Source organism: Herpailurus yagouaroundi, unplaced genomic scaffold (assembly GCF_014898765.1).
Source record: "Herpailurus yagouaroundi ecotype Mexico unplaced genomic scaffold, PumYag 196, whole genome shotgun sequence".
Classification (NCBI taxonomy): Eukaryota; Metazoa; Chordata; class Mammalia; order Carnivora; family Felidae; genus Herpailurus; species Herpailurus yagouaroundi.
The window spans coordinates 14,588,191-14,608,985 of record NW_024412427.1 but is presented as its reverse complement, the minus strand read 5'-3'; the positions used below and the strand labels follow the sequence as shown (position 1 = coordinate 14,608,985).

Here is a 20,795-nt window from a genome sequence, read left to right as displayed (position 1 = left end):
CCCATCAGACCTTACCTACAAAACACAAGTTCAGGGGCGCCTGGGTGGCTCAGTCGGTTGAGCGTCCGACTTCGGCTCAGGTCACGATCTCGGGGTCCGTGAGTTCAAGCCCCGCGTCGGGCTCTGGGCTGACGGCTCGGAGCCTGGAGCCTGCTTCCGATTCTGTGTCTCCCTCTCTCTCTGCCCCTCCCCCGTTCATGCTCTGTCTCTGTCTCAAAAATAAATAAACGTTAAAAAAAATTTAGAATGGTGTGATGTAAGGATCCAAATTTACTGCAAAACAAACAAACAAACAAACAAACACAAGTTCAAAGATACATTCCTTAAGAATTTCAAGACTACAAGGGCACCTGGGTGGCTCAGTGGGTTAAGCGTCTGACTCTTGGTTTCGGCTCAGGTCATGATCTCCTGGATCGTGGGATTGGGCTTGTGCTGACAATGCAGAGCCTGCTTGGGATTCTCTCTCTCCCTCTGTCTCTGCCCCTCCCCCACTTGCACGCACACACGCGCACGCTCTCTCTCAAAATAAAGAAGCTTAAAAAAAAAAATGTCAAGGCCACAGCAGAGCACAAAAACAAGTGAGCACAGAGCCCTATGCCGCTAAATAAGTCACAAGTCCATGAAGCCTCTCCTGGTTCCAAGCCTAGCAGGCAGAAGCTTCATGGCCTTTTATGACCTAGATGGTAAATCACATTATAAAAGCATCATTTCTGTCTATTCTGTTCAAAGCGCTCACAGAGCCCCAGCCCAGATTTGGGGAGTAGCGGGTCATAGACCCCACCTCCCAATGGAAAGAGTGTCAAAATATATACATATCGCTTTTTAAACACACACATACACACACACACACACACACACACACACACACACACACCACTTTGGGTGGTAATGGGCCATATAAAGGTCCCACTTCCCAGACTTCTTTGATATTAAAGTAGGGCATATGACCAGGCTCTGGGCAATAATACTTAAGAAGAGATGTCAAGTCAGGAAAATAGGAAAGCTGACCCACCAGAAAGTGGACCCCTTTGCCCTCCCCCTTTTCTTTTACCTGAGATGGAGGCGTGATGACTGGAGCACCAGCAGCTTGGACCATGAGGAAAGCTCATAGATTGAAGCTACAAACGGCTGGAGGCAGAATGATGGAAGGAGCCCAGATTTCTTTTAACGGCGGAACAGCTGCACCAGTCCTGGACGACCTTACACAAGTGAGAAACAGATTTTTATCTTCTTGAAGCCACTGCTGTTTGGGACTTAAAATCTTAACCGATACACCTTTTCCCCAGGGAATATGGGAAAAATGTGAGATGGCAAGAAAGGTGCCCAGCATTCTATGCTGCGTGGCGCTCATGCCACGTGATTCATCTACAAGAAAGGGTTGTTAGATCAAGAATTTGTTTGTAATGACCATTCGGGCCCTGCCTCATGGCCGATGGAATCTTCTCAGAACTCAAAGTCAGGCTGTTCTCCGTGGCCGCCCACGGCCTCTGGACTCCAGAGCAGAGAAGTCCTGGGGGTGGGGGTAGGGAGCGTCCTGTGCCTGGCTACCTTTCGAACCTCATCTCCCACGTTACTTAGTCCTGTTGTTGCCATTTTGCTTTCCAAGGAGAGCCTGCCTGTGTGCGAGGACAAGAGAAAAGCAGGGCCTGAGGATGATGTCTGGAGTCTCGAACCAGGTCCCGCCCAAAGCCGGCGTCTACTGCGGACTCTTCAGCTCCTCGAACCCACAGAGGGTCTGGGTTTGCTCAAACAGCTCTCAGCTGGGTTTCTGTCACCTGCAGCTTAAGGAAACCCAAATCGCACCAGAGCACGGCTGTGAAGGGTTCAGAAGCGAGCAGAGGATGCCAGCAGTGTCTGCTGGGGTCCTTCCCAGGCTTTGTGACCAAGCCATGCTGTGGTGACCCGTCCTGGACAGCTGTCCTCATCTTTTTTGGAAAGTTACCGACCGGGGCGCCTGGGTGGCTCAGTCGGTTAAGCATCTGACGTTGGCTTGGGTCATGATCTCGAGGTTTGTGAGTTCGAGCCCCGCATCAGGCTCTGGGCTGCCGGTGTGGAGCTTGCTTGGGATTCTGTCTCCCTCTCTCTCTGCCCCTCCCCCGCTCTCGCTCACTCTCTCTCTCTCTCTCTCTCTCTCAAAATAAAGAAACTTTAAAAAAAAAAAAAGAAAGAAAGAAACATATAAATTTGGTCTTCATCCCCACTTCTGGCACACAGCTCCTAAATGGTTGGAACTTCCGGGGAGAGGGGACAGCGCATCTTTTGCTATATTTGGTCTTTTGTCATTGGTTCCTGAAAATGCTTCCCAGCCATGGAGGTGAAAGGAATTTCTTTTTACTCACAAGAGTGTGTGTTAACGAGGTGACTTTTGGAAAGCCCCTGAGGCTGAGGGCTGGTTGCCAGGGGAACGAACCTGATCTAGCTTTCAGCCCCACCCCTCCGCCAGCCCTGGGCAAGGGGGTTGAGCTGGAGATTGAATCCCGGGGCCGGTGGCCAATGATTTCATCAATCGTGCTTATGCAATGCAGCTACCATAGAACCCCCAAAGGACAGGGTTCGGAGAGCTCTGGGCGGCTGGGCGCCCTTCCCACACACCCTACCCCATGCATCTCTTCGCGTTCCTGAGTTGTATCCCTTTATGACAAATAGGTAATCTGGTAAGTGAACCGTTTCCCTGAGCTCTGCGAGCTGCTCTGGCAAGTTAGTCAAACCCGGGGAGGGAGTCTCAGGAATCTCTACTTTACAGCCGGTCGTCAGAAGCACAGGGAACAACCCAGACTTGAAACTGGCCTCTGGAGTGAAGGGAGTCCATCCTGAGTGTCAGAACGGAGGGCAGCCGTGGGACACCCAGCTGGTGTCGCTGAACTCCTCGTGGCCTGGAAAACTGGCAGGTCTGGGGTCAGGAGGGAAGTGGTGTTGCAGTGGGGTGTCGAGAGCCCCACACGTGAGCGTGGCTTTCCTTTGCCCACAGCATCCCCAGCCCGGCAGCCCGGCCCCGGGACTGGGGTCTCTGGTATTCCCAGTCCCAAGGCCCCAGGGGAAGGGCTCACTGTGGGACCTGCTTCGGGCCTGAGCTCTGGGGCTGTGCTTACCTTCCTACCCACCTTCACCTGCTCCCTGCTGCCTGGCCCTCAACCCTCCCCCAGCCCAGCTCTTCAGCCCCCAGGGCCCAAAGGGGAGGAGGATGCAGTTAATCAAAGTGATCCCAGAATTCACACAGAAGGCCCAGAGCGGACAAATATTTGTGGTTCCTTTTCTACGCATAACAAGCATTACATACACACCCACAGAGAAACAGTAGATCCATATACCCATGCGTCTGACGCCTGCCTCGGGAGAGTCACATACATATGCATAATACAGACAACCAGCCCACAGCAGCCCATAGGCTGTGAGAACAGCTGGCAGATTTAATAATGCACAACCACTCGACATCCGTGGGACCCCAGGCAATCTACACACCTTCTCTGTGCCTCCTGTCCCCTCCGTTAACAAGCCAGTAATCAGACCTGCCTGTGAGGTCACAGGAGGAGTAACCCGAGGCACAGGGCTCTTCACGCGTGCCGTGCCATGGATCCCTTTAGCATCTAGTGAGATCATGGAGCCCTTCTCAGAATGCTGTTTTCGACTGCTTCAAATCAAATACATTGAATCATGAAGGGAACAAGTTATATTAATGAAAATCGTGGTCCTCAAAATAGTTTGAAAGAACACAGTTGTGATATAGTACTATCCATGCTTTTTTTGTGTGACCGCTTAAATACGCGCTCTAGCGGTCTCAAGATCTCCTAAATACTGTAACTGCAAGGTAATGATGAGTGCTAACGATATTTTGAGATATCCATAACTACTGTGGTAGGGTAAGAAAGTAGCTATGATTTCTAATGGTGGCCAAGTTTCAGGCACTGCCGACACTCCTGTGGCTTGTGTCCCACGTTCAAAGTTGAAGGAGGTGCTGAATTTAATTACAGGTGAATAAAGATGAATCTCATTCATGGACCCCAGTATGACCCCAGGTTAAGAATCCTTGAATTAAGGGGCACCTGGGTGGCTCAGTAGGTTGAGCGTTGGACTTCAGCTCAGGTCATGACCTCGCAGTTTGTGAGTTCAAGCCCCGTGTGGGGCTCTGTGCTGACAGCTCAGAACCTGGAGCCTGCTTTGGATTCTGTGTCTCCCTCTCTCTCTCTGCTCCTCCCCCACTCACACTCTGTCTCTGTCTCTCTCTCAAAAATAAATAAATCATTTAAACATTAGAAAAAAAGAAAAAAGAGGGGCGCCTGGGTGGCTCATTCAGTTAAGCGTCCGACTTCGGCTCAGGTCACGAGCTCATGGTTCATGGGTTCGAGCCCCGCATCAGGCTCTGCTGACGAGTGTGGAGCCCCCTTGGGATTCTCTGTCTTTCCCTCTTTCTCTGCCCCTCCCCCACTTGTGCTTTCTCTCTCTCTCAAAAATAAGCTTTAATAATAATTATTATTATTATCATCATCATTAATCCACCCAGGCAGTTATATGTACTGACCCTGCCTCCCTCATTCCATGTTCACCACCTCCCGTGAAATAAATTCCAAGTCTGTTTAGGATTAGGTTTGACTTCATGTAACTTACAAAAGAAAGTGGCTCGTGCAAATCCTCCACGATGTGCTGGCTTAGACTAACCGGGGATCTGCTCATGACTCCGTGGGTTGGCAGTCCCGACTGGGCTCCGCGAGGACGGCTTGTGTCTGAGTTCGTCTTTCGTCTGCAATCAGCTATGGCGGGAGGCCTCACTGCCACGGCCGCTGGCTGGCCGTAGGCAAGGGGAGTGGAGATACTTGGGCTGCGCACCCTCTCCGCAGGCTGGCCGGGCTGCTCTCACAGCGGTCTCAGAGTCCCTGGCACAGCAAGCCCCATGCACAAGGCCTTGTCAAGCTTTGGTCTCTTCCCACTGACCAAAGCGAGTCACAGGGCTCAGCCCAGATTCCAGGGATGGAGAAGGGCACTCAGGTCCCTATGAGGGAAAAGCTGCAGAATCACACTGCAAATGGGTGAATGTGCAGGAATGGGAACCTTGTGAGATCATTGCTGCAAAATACCCACCTCAGTTTGGCTTTTTTTCTCAAGTCAGAAAGTCTGGGGACTCAACTGAAAAAAACCCAATGGCCAACGTTGGAACAATTTGAACGAGAACGTAAAGTTGTATTGGGTTATAACCCAAAGAATAAAATAAATATCCCTGGGTCCATATTGGAATATGGATACATTCAGGTATGATATTCATCAAATCAAATATATCAAATGATTGAGTAAATAAGTTGATAGATGATTGATAGGTAGATAGATAGATAGAAGAAATAAGTCTCTCGTGTAGAAGAATTCCAAGTAATTTATGTGACATACTCCACCCTCAGGGAAGGGAAAACACTCTCCACGCCTTAAATGTGGGCTGCACATAGTGGCCTTATTCCAAAGAGTGCAGCATGGAAAGAAATAAAAAGAGTCACTTTACAGTGGGGACTCTGACAGCGATCAAAGTTCATATCCATACTGATAAGTCGTGTTGGCAGTATATGCCCTTGTGAGAATGTGAGACCAGCCACTTTGTCTCTGTGGTCTTCCTCCCCAAACACAACACCCCAGTCTAATCATAAGAAAATCTTCAGATAATCCGAAAATCTTCAGATAATCCGGTACAACATACCTGACCAGTACTCCTCAAAACGGTCAAGGTCATCAAAAAAAAAAAAAAAAAAAGTTCGAGAAACGGTTAAGGTCATCAAAAAAAAAAAAAAAAGTCCGAGAAACGGTCACAGCCAAGGGAAGCCTAAGAAAACACAACCGCTCCTAAATGTAATGTGGTATCTCGGATGGGATCCTAAAACGGAAACGGGACATTTAGGAAAAACGGGGGAAATCTGAATGAAGTATGGATTTTTTTTTTTTTTAGTTAATAATAACGTAATAGTATCGTGCCAAGTGTAGTATGCCAATATATCAATAATAGGGGAAACTGGGTATGAGATATATAGACACTCTGTACTATCTTTGCAATGATTCTGTAAATCAAAAACTACTGTAATAAAATTAAAATTTTATTGGGGGGGGGGAAGAAGTCTAAAGATCAATCCATGCCAGGCCTGGTGCAATTTTTATGGTATTATCAACATCTCATGTTCCCTCTAGTTTCGTGTTGCTTCATTCTCACCCTGTGGCTTCCTCCTCAAGGTCAATTCTTGATCCAAAATGGCTGCGGGGGCTCCAGCCGTGATGCCTGAGTCCCATGTGGGAAGAAGGAGAAGAAAGGGCAAATTGGCTCTCATCCCAGCTGCATCAATGTCTTCCACAGATATTTCCCAGAAATCTCACCTATCAACCTCTACGCATCGGCCACCAGTAGCCGCAAGAGAGCCTGAGAAGGTAGTCTTCTGGGCTGGGTACATTGCCAACAGAAGAAAATCAGGGTTTGGTCAACAGAGAAAGAAGAGAGAAGGGAAGTCCACAGGCAGCTGGCAGCATTTCAGATGCTACTAGAATTCCATTTTAGAGATCAGAGAAACTGAACCTCAGAGAGGTTGTGTGACTTGCCCAGGGGCCGAGGACCGGGCAAGGAGGAAGACGGATTTGACCTCAGAGGCCGAAACCCGAACCTGAACTGCCACCAGCAGTGTGAATGTGGGACACTCAAGCGTGCTGCCATTTCTGTGGGTTTGTCTCGCGCTTCTGCCCAGCTCCATGTGCTAATAACGACATTCCTCTCCTACCGCTTGGCTCTCTTTCACCTCCAGCGAAACTTCCTCCCCACCCTCTACCTCTGCACCACCTGGCCTTCGTTCAGCAGGGATTCGTCTTTCCATATCGAAGCCACCTCTGCCCATTCACTTCTCATCACTCAGGGCTGGTGACGGTGGTAGAGCCCAGGGGTCAAGATCGCAGGCTCTGGAGTCAGCCTGGGTTCAAATCTCGGCTGCACCCCCTTGCTCGCTGTTGACCTTGTTGCAAGTTACGTAACGCCTCTGTGCCTCAACTTCCTGACCTGTGAAATGGGGATGATAATAGTACCTATCTTTTGGATGGTTGTGAGGGTTAAATGTATACTACGTGAAAAGCGCAAAGCACAGTGCCTGGCCCCCAGATAGTTCTCAGTCAATGTTACTCCTTGGTGCCCGTGTGATCCCAAGCCCAAATACAATCTCAGGTAGGGCTCACCTGTGGTCATGGAGATGATTCATGATATGCTTGAGTAACTTTTTTTTAGGATTATCACCAAAATGAAATCGAACACTTTAAAAATCCTTATGGAGAGCTCGTGAACCACCATCCCCATATGTCCCCATGTGTCAGCTTGGAAAACACTGACTTAGAACAAAAGGCACAGGCATTTCAAATCTGGCTCAGACTCGTTCTGCCATGAACTTGTAATGTGACCTCGGACAAGCACCTGTCACTCTCCGGAATCCGTGTGCTCAGCCCCCGAACGGGACACTGAGGCTATTGCAGAGCCCGATATGGCAGCCCAGAACAGCTAATTGTTGTGAAAGGAGTTTGTGACCTGTGACTTGCTGGCGGGCCTGAGGTTCGTCCAGGGGAGACAGGTTCTGCCACTAATTACCGACAAGCTTCCTACTCTAGAAACTGCTCCCCCTCAGGGCCGGGATTTGGGTGACTCAGGAGCTCTCCAGGGTCTGTCCTAAACGTGCTGTGTGGCTTTAAGTAAAGCCCTTCCTCTCTCGGGTCCTCAGTTTCCCCCATCTGCTCATTGAGGTCCCCCCTGCTTCCATGAACCACACAGGGAAGCTAAGTGATTTACCTAAGTGAAGAGACTCTGATTCCAGTGCTCTTGCTGCAAAGAAGCACCCCAAAGCTGCCTGCACGGACCAGAGGGGTCACTGCTCCACCCCACAGTCTGCCCTCAACACCCGACGATGCTCTGTCCCCACCGGCCCCCAGTCACCACCTTGGCCCAGAGGAGCTGGGTGATAAACACCAGAAAGCGACTAACCAAGAAGCCCGGCAGTGGATTTATGGGAAGGGATCCCCAGGATGGGGGAAGAACAAACTCCCAGAATTCCTCAGGGATCTGTTAGGGGGTGCAGAGGCGGAGCCTCTCTGGGGTACCGGCCAGCGACGACCCATCTCCAACCACCCTCTGTCTGTATGCCCTCCATTCAAGTTTCAAATTCCCAGGAGAGACTCTGGCCTGGCCAGCCCGCAGTCAGGTGGCTGTTACTGCCAGCGAGTCGGTGACGCGCAGAGGACAGCAGGCATAATCCAGACATGGCCCATGGGGACATGCAGTGATGTCCACCCCCGTGTGTGCCTATGAGACACAGGCCCACCTCCAGGCACCTGCACAAAGCTCGAGAAAAACAGGAGGTGGTTCCCAGAACTGGAAACAGAAACAAATGCATTGTCTTGCGTCCCAAAACCTGTCTGTGGGTTCAGCGTTTACAAGCACGGTGATACCTGGGGCCCGGTTTTAGACGGGAACGGGGCCAGAGAGTTGCAAAGAACTAGTTTTGTGTCACCAGGAATGCGTGCAGGCCTGGCCCCACGCACACATGTGCGTCTGCAAGGAAACTAAACTTCCCTCACCGGGGAGGCTCTGCCCTGTTGCCCCTTCCGGCAGGCGTGTTAACGATGTTAACGGTGATGACGATAAAACCAGCTGACCGTCTTTGGAGGCACTCGACTAGGTATCTGACCTGCATCTCGTGCAGTGGCAAGAATGACTAATAGCTCCATTTCGCAGGTGAGAAAACTGGGGCCCAGAGGACTTAAGTGACTTATTCAAGGTCACACAGCTCAGGAGAAGCAGAGCAAGAATTTGAACCCTGAAATGGACAACGGTTAGAGTTACAAACGTCCCCGGAACACATCTGGGGCACAAGGTCATTTAGCAGATGGGGAAAACCAAGGCCCATAAGAAGGCGGAGCTGGGGCACACGGACTGGAACGTTTACCGTGCTCCCACCAAGGTTCAGGTACCTTAGCTCACTGACCATCTGGAGGAGAGCATTCCTGCTCCCAGTTCCCAGATTGGACACCGCAGCTCAGCCAGAGCCCTACAGCTGGTGAGCAGCAGGGCTGGGATCCTTACCGCAGCCCCTCCGACCTAAGCCTGTGCTTTGTCCTTCTCCTCTGGGGTCCCGGATTTGGGCCCGGCTCCTGCGCCCTTGGGGCAAGGGCTCTACCTCCTGACCCCCTGGCTTGGCCCAGCAGGGAGCCTGCCTCAGCTTGCTGCTCGGGGCTGAGGGTATTCAGTGGGTGGCCAGAAGCCGGCTCACTGGGGGGGGGCCGGTGCCCTGGCGGGGGTGGTGTTGGCAGAGGGGCTAATATTGCAGCCTCCCGGGAGAAGAGACTGGGCCTGACGGGGCCTCTGAGGCCGGGGCAGTTTCTGCCTGACGGTTTCTCCCTGCAAGAGCCAGCGTTCAAGTCCCATCCGCTCTCTTGGCCTCAGCTTCCCCATCCGTACACGGGGAGGCTGGACTCAATGGCTGCAAAGGACCCTCTAAGCTCTGACACTGTAGGATCCTAGGATGCTTGCATTAGTCATCTACTGCTGAGTAAACATCATCACAAACTTAGTGACTGAAGACCACAAGCTTATGGTTTCTGTAGATCGGAAGTCCGGGCACGGCGGGGACTTCTCTCTCTGCTCAGGGTCTCTCCGGGCTGAAATGCAGCTGTGAGCTGGGCTATGTGCCTTTGTGAAAGCTCAGAGTCATTCAGGTGGCCCTCGTCATTCAGGTCCTTGTGGTCGCCGGTCTGAGGTGCACATTTTCTTGCTGGCTGTTGGCTGGGGGCGGGGCGGGGGCGGGGGCGGGGCGGAGCGAGGGGGGGGTCACTCTCAGCTCTTAGAGGCTGCCGCGGATTCTATCACCCTTCATGTCCTTTTTCACTGGCCTCCCACATCCAATACTTGCCCCGTTGTCTCCACCTTCGGAGCACATCCAGGACCTGACACTCCTCACCTTCTGCCACCTCTAGCCCCAGACCTGGACTGTTGCAGTAGCCTCCTCACTGGCCTCCCTGCTTCCTCCCCGGCTGCCCTGGAGCCCCTTCTCCCCTTGGCAGCCCAGGACAGAGGAGGATGTCAAAATACAAGTCTGATCCTGTCCCACCTCTGCTCAGAAACGTCTCAGGGGTTCTCAGAGTAAAAGCCAGAGTCCTCACCATGACCTACAGGCCCTACACCATCCAGCCCTGTTATACGCTGACCCCAGCTCCTAGCCCTCTCCCCCTCACTCACTCCACTCCCACCACCTTGGCCTCCATGCTGTTCCTCCAACACACGGGTACACCCCCTGCCCGGTTCCTCTGCCTCCAACTGTCTCACCACAGACATCCGTGAGGCTCCCCTTGCCTCCCTCCAGTCTCTGCTGAAATGTTGCCCTGACCACACTATTTCAAAGCACGATCCCTGCTTTTAATAAAACCAAATATACACTTACCACTAGGCCCAGCAACCCTGCTCCTGGGCATTTACCCAAGAGAAATGACAAGATAAGTGCACACATAGAGCTGTACAGGGCCGTTCAGCAGCTTTGCTTGTAATGGCCAAAAAGCAGAAACGATGCAGATGTCCGTCGATTGGCTGGATGAATAAACGAAATATGGGACATCTATACCACGGACTATTCAGCAATAAAAAGTAGACGACACGCAATAACACGGCTGAATCGCAAATGTATGGTTACGCTGAGCGAAAGAAGCCAGATTCGATGGGTATGAAGTGCAGAAAAGACAAACCGAATCCTTCCTAGTCACGGAAAACTGACCAGCAGCTTCCCAGATGGGGAGTGGGGTGCGAGTCAGGACTGACTGCAGAGGGGCAGGAGGGAACTTTCGGGGATGACAGAAATCTTCTAGAACTTCTCTGTAATGGTGGACATACAGACACATCCAACTGTCGAAATTCACCAAACCATATAACTAAAATGGGTCAACGCTGTTGTAGGTCAGTTATACCTCAGTACAAAAGGGCAAAAACCTCGAGTTCCCGCCCTCCCCCGCCACCTTCCTTCCCGGCTTCATTTTTCCGAGAACATTTCCACCCTGGCATGCGTTGGCTATCTCTCCCTTAGAACGTGAAGTCCACAAGAGTGGGAACTTGGGGTTTCTTTCTCTGCTCTGTCTTCAGTACCTTGAAGATTATTTGGCATATCGTAAGTGCTTAATAAATACTGGATGGATGGATGGATGGATGGATGGATGGATGGGTGGATGGATGGGTGGGTGGATGGATGGGTGGGGTGGGTGGGTGGATGGACAGATGGACGGGTAGACGGGTGGACGGGTGGACGGGTGGGTGGATGGACGGATGGACGGATGGACGGGTGGACGGGTGATGGGTGGGTGGATGGACGGATGGATGGATGGACGGGTGGACGGATGGACGTGTAGACGGATGGATGGACGGATGGACGGACGGACGGATGGATGGATGGATGGACAGAAGATGGACGGGTAGACGGGTGGATGGGTGGGTGGATGGACGGATGGACAGGTGGACGGGTGGACGGGTGGGTGGATGGACGGATAGATGGGTGGACGGGTGGACGGGTGGGTGGATGGACGGATGGATGGATGGACGGGTGGACAGATGGACGGGTAGACGGATGGATGGACGGATGGACGGACGGACGGATGGATGGATGGATGGATGGATGGACGGCTGGATAGATGGACGGGTGGACGGGTAGACAGATGGATGGGTGGGTGGATGAATGGATGGATGGGTAGACGGGTGGACGGGTGGCTGGGTGGGTGGATGGACGGATGGATGGATGGATGGGTGGGTGGATGAATGGATGGATGTATGGACGGGTGGACGGGTGGACGGATGGACGGATGGATGGATGGATGGACGGATGGACGGATGGATGGATGGATGAGTTTAGTCCCTGAAGGCCTAGAGCCAGTAGATGAGGATGGCTGTTGGAAGTGCCCACACAACCACCTGGAGGTTGCCAGACAAACACCAGACCAGCAAGGCCTATGAGATGGTGGTTAGTGTCATCATCCCATCCGGGGCTGCATCATCACTCAGGCATGTGGACAACGCCATCCCGGGGCTGTGTCATACCCACCACCAACCCTGGCAGGCGGCCCAGACCGGAACCTGATACGCATTGGCTGGGGTTTCCCGTGGGTGCTGTGCGTGTGGAAACCAAAATATTACCGTAGAGGGTGGAGCCACAAAACTAAGCTGGGCAAAGCCCGGAATGTGGCCCGTGGTTGCTCTAGGGGGGTGGGTAGCGACTGGACCTGCAAGTCTGATGTCTGTCTGTCTGTTTCAGGTTTCTTGTTTCTGCTTTATTTCACTGTGTTTTCAATTTCGTTTCTTTCTTTTTCTTTCTTCTTTTTTTTTTTTTTTGCATAGGTAATACATTCACATGGTTCAAAATTCAAAAGGTACAGGGGTGCCTGGGTGGCTCAGTCGGTTGAGCATCCTGCTTCCGCTCGGGTCATGATCTCGTGGTTTGTGAGTTCGAGCCCTGCGTCGGGCTCGTCGGGCTCTGTGCTGACAGCTCGGAGCCTGGAGCCTGTTTCGGATTCTGTGTCTCCCTTTCTCTCTGCTCCTATCCTGCTCGTGCTCTCTCTCTCTCTCTCTCTCTCTCTCTCAAAAATAAATAAACATTAAAAAAAAAGAAAAAGGTACAAAAAGTAAGATGTGAGTCTCTCACCCCTGGCTCCAGCCAATGTGCAGGGGGCTCATTGTGTAACTCTCCAGGGAGATTTTAGGCCAGTACAAGCATGCAGGGACATATATTCCGATTTCCAAAAATAGCAGCACACTGTGTGGGCCATTCCACACCTTGCTGTTCACCAAACCCGGCACCTTGCCAATTCCACATCAAGTGCACGCCAGGCATCTTTTCTATGACTGCGTGGGATCCATTGTGTGGCCGGGCCCAAGCTGGTTTACCCACTTCTCACTGATGGCTGTTTTCAGTAGTGTGCTAGCATAAACAATGGTGAAATAAATAACATTACATACCCTTTGTATGGGGGCATTTTAAAATAATTTTTAACGTTTATTTTATTTTTGAGAGAAAGAGACAGAGCGTGAGCGTGGGAGGAGCAGAGAGAGGGAGACACAGAATCCGAAGCAGGCTCCGGGCTCCGAGCTGTCAGCACAGAGCCTGACGTGGGGCTCGAACTCACGGACCGCGAGATCATGACCCGAACCAAAGCCGGACACTCAACCGACTGAGCCACCCTAGGCGCCCCACAACTAATTACGTTTTTAAAACCTGGTCAATGCATAACATTAGACCTGATAATGTGCAGGATCAAGGATTTATCCTAATGGCAGAGTGAGGTGGAGGGATGGGAGGCGACCCAACAGCCCAGTTAGGAAGTAGCAAAGGTAGTATTTGAACCCCAGCAGCCTGGCTTTAAAAGGTGCTACTAACCACCACGCCCTATTAGAGACCAGAGACCCAGGGGGCCGGCAGTGAAGGGAGGGGTCTGGTAGTGAAGTTCAATGGCAGTCAGCCACCCTCGACACACGTGTACACACACATGCACGCGGGCAGGCAGACCTGGTTCCAGACTACACTACCTGCTAGCTGGCAACCTCCAATGGGGCAGCTGTCCTCTCTGAGCCTCAGTGTCCCCACCGGTAAGGCAGGTACCGCACAGGGTGCAATTAGGCACAGTCCAAGAAAAAGTTCCGCAAGCCACAAAGGCTGCAGGCACGTACAGGATTAAGGGATTTATACGGCCAGCAGACACTGAGGAAGGAGGGGGGAGGTCAAGGACATCCAACAGGCCCGGTTTGCCCTTAAGGGCCTCCCAGGGCTAGGGGGTGCCCGGGTGGCTCAGTCAGTTAAGGTTCCGACTCTTGATTTCGGCTCAGGTCTCGATCTCATGGTTCGTGAGTTCCAGTCCCATGTCAGGCTCTGTGCTGACCGCGTGGAGCCTGCTTCGAATTCTCTCTCTCTCCGCCTCTCCCCTGCTCTTTCTCCCTCTCTCTCTCTCTCAAAATAAAGAAATAAACTTAGATAGATAGATAGATAATCACATTAAAAAAAAAAAAAAAAAAGGCAGGACTGCCTGGCCCAGCTGTCGGGAAGCTGCAATCCGAGCTAGGCTGGCGGGCTCCAGACAGAGCCCACAGGCTCCAGCTAAATGCCACAGTGAGGGTAGGGGCTGACCTAGAGGCTGGGCTAGGCTATTTTCATCCCCAGGAGGGCCAGGGAGAGGGCCCCAGCTCCCTTCCTCCCCCATAGGGCCCAGTCGCCTCCACAACCTGGAAGCCTTTCCAAACACAGAACCTACCTAGAGACCACAAATGCCTCACAGCACAGTTAGGGAAACCAAGGAACAGAAAGGTGATCACCCAACTGGGGCTTGAACTTGGACCTCCGAAGTTCCAGGAGCCAGTTCCTTCCTGTATGCCATTCGCTCACTCATTCTTTCATCCAACAAATATTTATAGAATACCTACTGCTCCCCAGGGGACAGGGACACAGCCCAGAGCAAAGTCAAATCCCTGCCTCCTGGAACTGCATGCTAGTAAGAGACAGACGCCAAGAAATGTGCCCTCTGTTTAAGTGTGAATCAGGGGCTGATAGGTATTTTTCTAGCAAGACAAGTAAACCAGGAGAGGGAACTAGGCCTGCTGGATGCTGATGGTTTAGCTAGGGAGGGGCATGAGTGGGTCAAGGAAGACCTCTCTGAGGTGACATGTGAGCAGAGACCTAAATGAATAAGAGAATGAGTCATGTAGATATCTGGGGTAGGATAGATAACTGGCAATGGAAGCAGCAAGTGCAAAGGCCCTGAGGTAGGAAAGCGTCTGGTGTGTTTCTGGAACATCAAGAAGGCAGCGTGGCTATAGCAGAGTAGGTAAAGGGGAAGTGGGAGGAATAATAGGAATTCAGGCCATGAGGGCTTTGTAGAGCATAGTTAGACCTCTGGGTTTCATTTCAGTCTGCCTAGCAAGACCCTCACGTCTTCAAATGCTCCCATAACCCTGCAAGATCTGACCCTTGTGCTCCAAGTCCAGTCCCACCCACCTTCTCTCCGTTCCTAGAATCTACTCTCACCACAGGCCCTTTGCACAAACTGTTCCTTCAATCTGAAATCCTTTTCCACTCCTATCACCTCTTCTGTTTAACTCCTACCTATCCTTCATATCTCAGCTCAAATAGCTCAGGCTTCCAGGCCTCCCTGGCCAGCTCAGCAATCCCTCCTTTGTTCTAGGACCTAATTTTAGTGGCCATAACATGATTGGGATGACCAATTAATATCTGTCCGCAACCGAGACTGAGCTTTCCTACGGCAGGTGCTCTGGTTCATTTGGGTCACTACAATGTCCCCAGGGTGTGCCTCGTGCTAACAAGTGTGTGTTGCATTAATGAACGGATGAATAGCATAGGTACTTTATAAAGATTATCTCATTTGATTCCGTTTTTTAAAAAAATGTTTTTTGTTTTTTGTTTTTTTATTTAAAAAGAGAGAGACAGAGCATAAACGGGGGAGGGGCAGAGAGAGAGGGAGACACAGAATCCAAAGCAGGCTCCGGCCTCCCAACTGTCCGCACAGAGCCTGATGCGGGGCTCAAACTCACAAACCGTGAGATCGTGACCTGAGCCGAAGTCGGATGCTCAACCAACTGAACCACCCAGGCGCCCCATCATTTGATTCCATTTTATCCAGTTTGAGAAACTCAGAGAGGTGAGGCAACTTGACCAAGGACAGAGAGCAAGAACGTGGCAGCACACAGAGAGGAAATCCGTGCTTCTCTGATTGCAGATTTCGGGACTTTCCCTGGCACACATTGGCTGTGCTAATTTGCAAACCGGCTGCAACCATTCCTCCGAATGCTTGTCCTCATGGCCTTTTGCAACGTGACTAAGAGATGGAGTCTATTTCTCGATCCTTTGAATCTGACATGGCCATGTCATGTTGGCCAATGGCACCTTAGTGATCACAACACAAGCAGAGTCTTCACAAAGCTCTTGCGTGAGGCACCTGGGTGGCTCATCAATTGAGTGTCAGACTTCTCGGGTCATGATCTCACAGTCTGTGAGTTCGAGCCCTATGTCAGGCTCTCTGCTGTCAGTGTGGAGCCTGCTTCAAATCCTGTCTTCCTCTCTCTCTGTCCCTCCCCCCCACACACTTTCTCTCTCAAAAATAAATAAAAACATTAAAAATTTTTTTTAACGTTTATTTATTTTTGAGAGAGAGAGACAGGGCATGAACGGGGGAGGGTCAGAGAGAGGGAGACACAGAATCTGAAACAGGCTCTAGGCTCTGAGCTGTCAGCACAGAGCCCGACGCGGGGCTTGAACTCACGGACCGCGAAATCATGACCTGAGCCGAAGTGGCCACTTAACCGACTGAGCCACCCAGGCGCCCCAAATGAAAACATTTTTATTTTTTATTTTATTTTTTTTTAATGTTTATTTATTTTTGAGACAGAGAGAGACAGAGCATGAACGGGGGAGGGGCAGAGAGAGAGGGAGACACAGAATCGGAAGAGGCTCCAGGCTCTGAGCCATCAGCCCAGAGCCCGATGCGCGGCTCAAACTCACGGACCGCGAGATCGTGACCTGAGCCGAAGCGGCCGCTTAACCGACTGAGCCACCCAGGCGCCCCAATAAAAACATTTTTAAAACAAAGCTCTTGTGCATTGGAGTTTCCTTCTCTTGTTCAACGTGGAACTTGAAGATTACCATGTGAATAGGCCCCAGCTAGCCTCATGGAGGTGACTGAGGCACCCCTCAAACAGCCTACCAACTGCCAGACATATGGGTGAGCCCCTCCAAGACCAGCCGACAGCAACCACATGAATGGGCTTAGGTAAGACCAGAAGAACTACCCAGCTGAACCCAGACCAGATCACCAGTTCATAAAATCATGGACTAATGAACTGTCTTGAGCCACTAGGTTTAGGGTGGTTTGTTATGCAGCAAAGACTAACTGATACACATACCCAGCGAACATACACTGTGCAGACAACACATATACGCATACACATGTGCACATAAATGTACATAAATGGCCTCCTACAGAAAAATCTGTCAGCAGCCACACGGACACACCCCTCACAGGTTACACGCCGACATGCCCAGCCATCACCCAAGCCCACACACACCTCTATTCAGGCCACTATTCAGGCTCACACATCAATGTAAACACATTCTGGGAATGGGTGGGTCAACAATACCCAAGCTCTGTGTCCCTGGAGCTGCCCAGCACAGTACAATGCAGGGCATGGAGAAGGACTCAGCAGACTATAGTTGAACAAATGGATGAATAAAGTGAAGGGCGCAAAATGAGCCATCGGTTGGCACAGTGAGCAGATTGTGCTGGGGGTTTCCCAGGGGTAAAGGAAGAGGCCTGGCAGTGGGGATCAGAGCTTCAGCTTCCAGCCCTCTTAGAGACCCACTGGCAGGGGCAGATAGGGGGTGCTCACACATGCTTATATTGCAGATTATACTTGTGCTTGAGAGTCTGTTTTAAGAATTGGTCCCACTTTTTTTTAGTGGGGGGAGGGGTTGTGAAAGAGCACTTGAAGGAAGTTGGAACCAATATATTACCTTCTATGAGTAACCCTGGGGACATTGAGGACGTCAGAGAATTAAGGATGGGTTATGAGGAAATTAGGGGAACGAAAAGCAAAGCAGGTAGTAACTCCAGGAAAAACCAAAAGTTTCTCAAGAAAGGAAATGTAACCATCATATGCAATTCGGGTTAGCAAGAAACAGTATTTGTATAGTTACAGTATAAATAACACGGGCTATTCACTTAATAGAAAATGGTGAGGGGCACCTAGGTGGCTCAGTCAGTTAAGCGTCCGACTCTTGATTTTGGCTCAGGTCAGAATCATGGTTCATGAGCTCGAGCCCCGTGTTAGTGCGGCACCTGCTTGGGTTTCTCTCCCTCCCTCTCTCTCCGCCCTTCCCCTGTTCACACCCTGTCTCTCTCTCAAAATAAATAAATAAACTTAAAAAAAAAAAACAGTGATAAACATAGATTGAAAGGGAAGGAGAGTGAGAATAGTTAACTCTTCCTTGATAATAATAAAAAGAAGAAATATTTTTGACCACTTCCAGAGTAATTATTCTGGTGCATTATTCTAGGTACTTTACATGTTGAACCCTCATAACAATCCAATAACTTAAATATTCTTATTACTCTCATTTTACAAGTGAGGCAACTGACCACAAGGAGGTTAAGTCACTGCCTGAGGTCACATGGGCAGTAAGGGGAAGAGCTGGGATTCAAACCCAGGCAGACAGGCTACAGAAGTGACCCTGAAGATTTCAGGCAATATTTGCCTAACATCAATCCAGAAAACCACAGGAAAAGCAACTTACCTAGAAATATGAAAGAAAGCACCAGAAGAAATAGTTGAAAGAGTCAATGCAGTTGTTTTGGGGGTCAGGAGGGGGAAGGACACAGCAAGGAAATGTTTTTTTATTAGTACTACTTCATGTATACAGATACAGAGATACATATCCACGAGATAGGGACAGGAATCGACAGAGAAGAAACATGAGGGAACTTTCCCTGGTGATGGAAAGTTGCTCTACATCCTGACTGGGGGTTGGGAAAGAGTACGCACTCGTCTAAACTCAGCAAATGGCAGCTTTAAGATCTGTGCATTTCACAGTATGTAAATTACACACACACACACACACACACACAATGAACTGTAAACACATATTGAACTCTAGCTAATGATATGCATGCTAAAATGCCTTTCGAGGAAAGCGTACCAATGCTTGTAACTTACTTTGACAAGTTTCAAAAAAATAAGTTGTCTTAATAGATGAATAGATGCCTGATGAAGCAAATCTAACAAAATAGTAAGAATTGGGCATCCAGTAGGTGGGTAGATAAGTGTTTGCTGTATCACTCTTTCAACTTTAAGCTTGAAACTTTTCTTTAAATAAAGGGCTGGGGGAAATACATGGATGCATTATCTGAAAAATAATATTTTTTAAAACCTAAATGGGGTGTTCTGTCTTGGACCTGGAAGGACCCACACAACTATAAGGCTGTTTTCATGTCTTTCTGGGGGACAGCTATCACCATGCTCTTGCCTATGTGTCCCCCTACCCTAGGATCTAGAGTCAGGGACCTCAAGACTAATTCCTCTGTCCCTCCCTGCTTCCCCTGGACACAGGATGTCAGACAGGATGGACACAGGACACAGGACACAGGACAAAGGATGGGTGTCTCCTCTCCCTGGTCCTCTTGAATGCTGCAGTAGCAAAACCAAAACCATTTCACCGGGGAAAGGAACAGGGCCCTCTAGCTACATCCCATCCTCTGCCAAAAGGGTTGGCTGAGGCCTGGCAGGTGGGGACAGGTGCCTTTCCCAGGGGCCCATCACACCTTCACGACAGAAGCGAGCAGCCAGATTGCTGGGCTCCCAAGCCCACGTGTATATAATTAGCTGCTGGGAAATAGATCTGGGAGCAGATCTCATCTCTGCCTAATTAGGGGCTGGGCAGCTGGGGCCAGTCTGGCCTGGGGGCGCTGCTATGAAAGCCAGGCAGCCCCAGGGGACAGGGCAGCAGCTGCTGGCCCTCGCTGCTGCTCACTGCCCCTCACACTCGGACTGAAGGCAGAACAATAGAGGGGCTGTCGCCGCAGATCCCCGAGGCTGGCAGAAGCCCCCAGCCATTCCTTCCACAGATCCCCACATGGGAAGCTGATAGGCTCCAGGATCCTGGCAGAAGGGAAGTCCTCCTGGAACCAGGAACCAGGAACCGCCTTCTCCACTTCCAAGAATGCCTGCCTGCTCTCTTTCGAACAGACCTGCCCGATGCCCTTCTTCACTACCCCCCCCCCCCCCGGCCCAGCTCCTGGGAACAGGTCTGGTCTTAGGGCAGAAGTCCCTGAACACACCTGCTCCACATTATATGACAATGTGTCTGCGGATCAGCTGCCCATTCCCTTCCACCAGACATGGCAGAACCCATGTCTGTCTTACTCACTGCTGGGCACTCAGCAGATGCTCAGGGGGAAAGACTGCCAGGACCCAGGACAGGGAAGAGGGGTAAGGCAGGTGTCAGGAGAATCAGGGAGCCAGAGTGCCCCCTGACTGTGGGGTGTGCAGCAGGCCCAGGTGTGACCCCAGGCTGGAGTGCAGACCTGCTCTGTGACAGTCCCCAAGCCACTGTCGCTCCAGTTCTAAGACCCTGGAAAGGTCACCTTGAAGTTTCAGTGACAGGATGAGCGCGAAGGGTCTGAGCCTAGGACTTAACCTCCTCCAGGAACAAAGGGGTCCCCTGGCCCATCACCCACCAGTACTGTGTTCTAAGATGCAGCCAACATAGCCACTTTCTTGAGTTTCTGGGGTGCTGGCAGCTGACAGCAAGGGGCAACACTTAGCACAGAATTCTGGCCAGGATGACCAGAGGAGCTACTCTTTGACATCTCAAAGGACACCTCCTCTGCAGAGCCTGCCCAGATTACCCCTCCTGACCCCTCACTCTTTAAACTTGGGGACCAGAAGGCTCAACTCCTGCATTGTCAGACCTGCTAGGTGCCTGCAGGCAGGTTATAGTCCTCCCGGTGCCTCAGTCTCCTCGTCTGTATCACAAGGAGGCAGACTCCATTCTCATGAGCTTGGCCGCTCTCTTCCATAACCCAGTTTCCCCTTGTTTCCCTGAACCACCCAGGTCCAACCCAATTCCCTGGGGCTGATTGTAGACGATCAGACAGACAGACAGACAAACAGCTGGGCTGACCTGGATGTTTGTCAACAGCCCAACGGAAATCTCCTCTTTATGCTTAAAATAAAACTTACATCAAACCTGTCACCAGGGCCCCCATTTGAGCTTCCTGTTTCT

General features: G+C 51.0%; 1 protein-coding gene across 1 annotated transcript in view; it reads right to left on the bottom strand.

Moving 5' to 3' along the window:
• Window positions 1–6,047: 6,047 nt before the first annotated feature.
• FAM110A (family with sequence similarity 110 member A) overlaps window positions 6,048–20,795 on the bottom strand; it is a 153,465-nt gene continuing 138,717 nt past the window's right edge. Inside the window, exon 2 of the transcript XR_005782071.1 lies at window positions 6,048–6,244. The gene's annotated coding sequence lies outside the window, so the exon portion shown is untranslated. The remainder of the gene's footprint in view (window positions 6,245–20,795) is intronic.